We start from the raw sequence: 4,131 nt of genomic DNA on the forward strand, positions 1-4,131 counted from the left end.
ATGCTCACGAGGTGAGGGCGCGGCCTCGGAAGCATTTCAACAGAGCATGGCACTCAGCAACATCCTGAGTACCATGTTTTAGCGAAGCAACTCTGTGTTCAATTCACACTCCCTGCGAGATGTGAAGATGGCAATATGAGATCTGCTGCTCGCTAGGGCCATACGTGTCTGCAGACACAATCTTGGGGGCAAGTAGTACCACTCATCCTATCCTGTAGAAAATGGTTAGGAAGAGCTCTTAATTTAGTAGTTGAGTCGCCGACAACGGTGACTTCTTAACTCTTAAGCCTTAGTTAACACACCTTAACTTTGGCTAGGTTGGTCAGGTGGTGATATATATTTTTTATAATATATATTTATTTTACTTCTTAGCCCTCATGGTATGGTCAATATGGTCTAGTCACGTCGTGGTCTCGCCCCTGTTGACAGATCATCTGGAGGGTGCACCAGCTATATAGGTCTCTACCTCGCTGCAACTCTAGTTAGCACAAGCAGACTTACGTGGCAATAACCACGAAGCCAGCAATGCTAACAGGTGGAACCAAGATGTAAATCATCTGCATGCATTTGTTTCCCAAAATCCTTCTATTCTGTCCCTTCCCACCTCCAACGGTGGGATTCAGCTATATATATATCTGACAGGTAAGTTTCATGAACAAAATGATATTGTTATGATACAATAAAGTTTGTTCATACTTACCTGGCAGATATATATAATTAAGTACCCACCCACCTCCCCTCAGGGGACAGTGGAAATAAAAATTATGAATAGAAAATGGGACTGGTTCCTGATACCCGCCTCCCAGCGGCGGGAATGGGTACTAACCACCTGGCCGACCACTGTGTGTGCCGGAAGTTTTTGAATTTCTGTCGGACTTCAGAAAATACAGCTATATATATATCTGCCAGGTAAGTATGAACAAACTTTATTGTATCATAACAATATCATATTATCTAAAAAGAATGCATAAGCAGACTATGAAGACGGAAAGGTTGAAAATGGTTGAATTTTATAGTTGTCCCTGCTCTATTTCTAAATACACTAAACAAATAATGTGTGCGTGCACGCGCTTACAGTAGGAATACAATGATATACTACTATACTTATGAATTTTATCAATTTATTTTATTTACATATATAATCTTGCTAAACTTCACTCAGCAGAACAGTAAAAGGTTAAACTTCCAAATCATTTTTAATTAAATGCCATATTTTTAACAATAAACATCTTAAGGTAATGGTATTAAAAATACAGTATGTACAGTTTCAATTTATTGTGTCAGATCTGTTATAGCAAAAGATTTTCATGCTGACTTGAGATCAAGAAAGCGAAATCTTCATACTTTTTTGTGATAACTCTTCAACAGTTTTATTGCTTGTGATAGTAAAGTTTCGATGGCTTTGCATACAGCTAAACGATAACTTCTTGTCATTAAAAATTCTTTGAAGTCGTTATTTTATACAAAAGCTGATTATACGAACATATATTTAGTTCATATTTTTTTCCCACGGAAATATTTAAATTATATATAGATGGGTCTCAACAAGATGATGATGTGTTATTTGTTTTTTGTTGCGAATAGCATAGTCTTGGTTCAAGATAAACTTTCCCTTTTCTCTTATATTACTTTATTTTTCGTTTTCTTTAATCTATTATAGCATAAACTTATGTAAACGAAACTCCGGTATTTTTCTCTGAAAATCAAAACCGTAAAATAGACATATTTATTGAACTTTTAGGAGATATTTTTCATGTCATCGTTTATCTTGAAGATAATTATGAAGAAAAAGAGTTGTTTTTATATCAAAATCAATAGTTCATGATGAAAACAGGCAGAAGCAGATACTCAAAAAAGTGATTCAACATAAAATTACTTATTAAATGTTGAATTACTTTAGCCAAAAGGGATAACCAAACGGTTTAGTGTTGGTTTACAGTTTTTGATTTACGAGTCTTTACAATCTAATTGGTAAAAAAAAGAATCCTCCGAGAGTCAAAACTTTTTTCCCCATCACCGGCATTTAAAGTGAGACATAATGCTGATGGAGCCACAGCAGGAAGAGAACGACTCCACAGTCAAACGAAAACACAGTCTATAGGGACAGGGCCGGATTTAGGCATGTGGAGGCCCCTGGGCAATCTATGTGTGGAGGCCCACACTGCTTGAGGCGGGTGGCGAGCGAAGCAAGCCTCACCGGGGGGCGCTATAAGCTCCACCGGGAAATCATCATTGCCGGTCCTGCCAGCAATGAATTTTGGTCATCTTAATCACGTGTGCAAAATGACCTCTCCTGACTCTGTACACTCGAGTATAAAAAGATTATGAAAAGCAATTTCAAATAAATAGCATATGTTTTATCACCATAAATCTAAATATGTTAGTTTGCCTTCACTCATCAGGACTCTTCATACCTGACTACAAACTGACCATTTTTCAAAGATGATTAGGAAGCATGACCCATACTCAGTGCCGCCAATCTTAAAATCAAAACCAAAGTTTCTTCGTAGAATAGAAAAACTAGAGCGGTATCTGTATATTTACAGACCAGACACTTTACGAGACTTGACCCTTGCAAATTTGGTGATTAATATGTCAAAGTCAATGTCTCTGAGGATGTCATACTCAATGCTCATCAAAGCCAGGTGACTGAGTCGCTCATGATGCATTGTAGTACGAAGTCTGTTTTTGATGTACTTCATTTTGCTGAATGAACGTTCTCCAGAGCAATTTGTGACCATGAGCACCAAGTACATCCGTAGCATTATCTCAACATTAGGAAAAGTATCTGCAACTTTCTTGTCTAGCAGCAATTTGTAAAGGAAATGTTCCTTCCCAAAGCTACCAGTCTTAACATAATCATCCAGAAACTGGGTGAAAAAACCTGCAAACTGTACAAGTTCAACACCAAGTGATTGATCCTGATCATCTTTATATTCACAAACTAATTTTACTGCAGCTGCTTCTATTTCAGTACAGCTCAGTGATTCCAGTTCAGATAAGAAACCGAAAAGGGAACAGGTGTTCTCGTAGGCCTCCAATCGTTGATTAAGGGAACTCAAAAACTGATCAATTACTGAAGAAAATTATCAACACGAAACTTTTCAGAGTGAGAAAGAGTTACTTCCTCAGATCGTCCATAATCCAACGGATTCAGGCGCACATTGCGGTGACGAATATTCATCGGTTCCAGATAAGTCCTGTCCCTTCTTCTCATAAACATGAAAGCACTCTCGCTTTTCACGTACAAAACATTCCAAGGACTTCAACACTGCTACTGCTGTGTTCATATCAAGTTTGGGGGTCTTGCAGTGTGTTACTTGTAGCATCAGCTCGGCCAAGAATGTCATGCCAAAAAATAACATAAATGGCAGTCTCTAATTTGAGCATCTTGTCATGGAGTCCATTGGCCTCATACCGTGCTTTGGCTAGCTCATTTTCATCACTTGCTATTTTGGCAAGAGCTTCACAAATTGGGTGATATCCTTGAATAAGTGCTTTCACGGCATCTGCTCGACAGGACCATCGTGTTGTAGAAACCCTCTTTGGCACCGATACTGGACCAGATTCAACAGTTTTCAGTAGGTCTGTAAGGATTGCATACCGATGTGTAGAAGCTGTGAAAAACACATAAACTGCCTCAAGAAAACTGAAAAATGTGAGAGCTTCCTGACAACATTCAGCTCCAGATTTTCCAACCAGGTTCAGTGAATGACCAAAACAGGGTATCCAAACTGCATGAGGATTTTCAGCTGCCACTTTGGCTTGCAGGCCATTATATCTCCCACTCATAGCAGAGGCGTTATCGTATAACTGACCACGACAATTTTGAATGTCAATGTCATTATCTTCAAGAAACTTTTTTAATCCTTCAAACATTTCTTGAGCGTTGTGTCCTTGGTTTGGCAAAAACTTCACAAATCTCGCTACAGGGGTGTCATGCTCCATGTATCTGAAAATCAGACTTAGTTGATCAACGTGGCCTTCATCTGGTGTGGAATCAAGAGAAATTGAGAAGTATTTTGACAATTTTATGCTTGAAATGATTTCATTCAAAACTTCATTGCCCATTAGGCTGACTAGTTCTTCACAGATGGTTGAAGACAAATAATTTGTATGACCACTGCCACA

At 38.5% G+C, this 4,131-nt stretch overlaps 1 pseudogene; it reads right to left on the reverse strand.

Annotated features, from left to right (window-relative positions):
• Window positions 1-2,556: 2,556 nt before the first annotated feature.
• On the reverse strand, window positions 2,557-3,390 carry LOC135207652 (uncharacterized; annotated as a pseudogene).
• Between the last annotated feature and the right edge of the window lie 741 nt (window positions 3,391-4,131).

The sequence above is a fragment of the Macrobrachium nipponense genome, chromosome 34, assembly GCF_015104395.2.
Source record: "Macrobrachium nipponense isolate FS-2020 chromosome 34, ASM1510439v2, whole genome shotgun sequence".
NCBI classification, from domain to species: Eukaryota; Metazoa; Arthropoda; class Malacostraca; order Decapoda; family Palaemonidae; genus Macrobrachium; species Macrobrachium nipponense.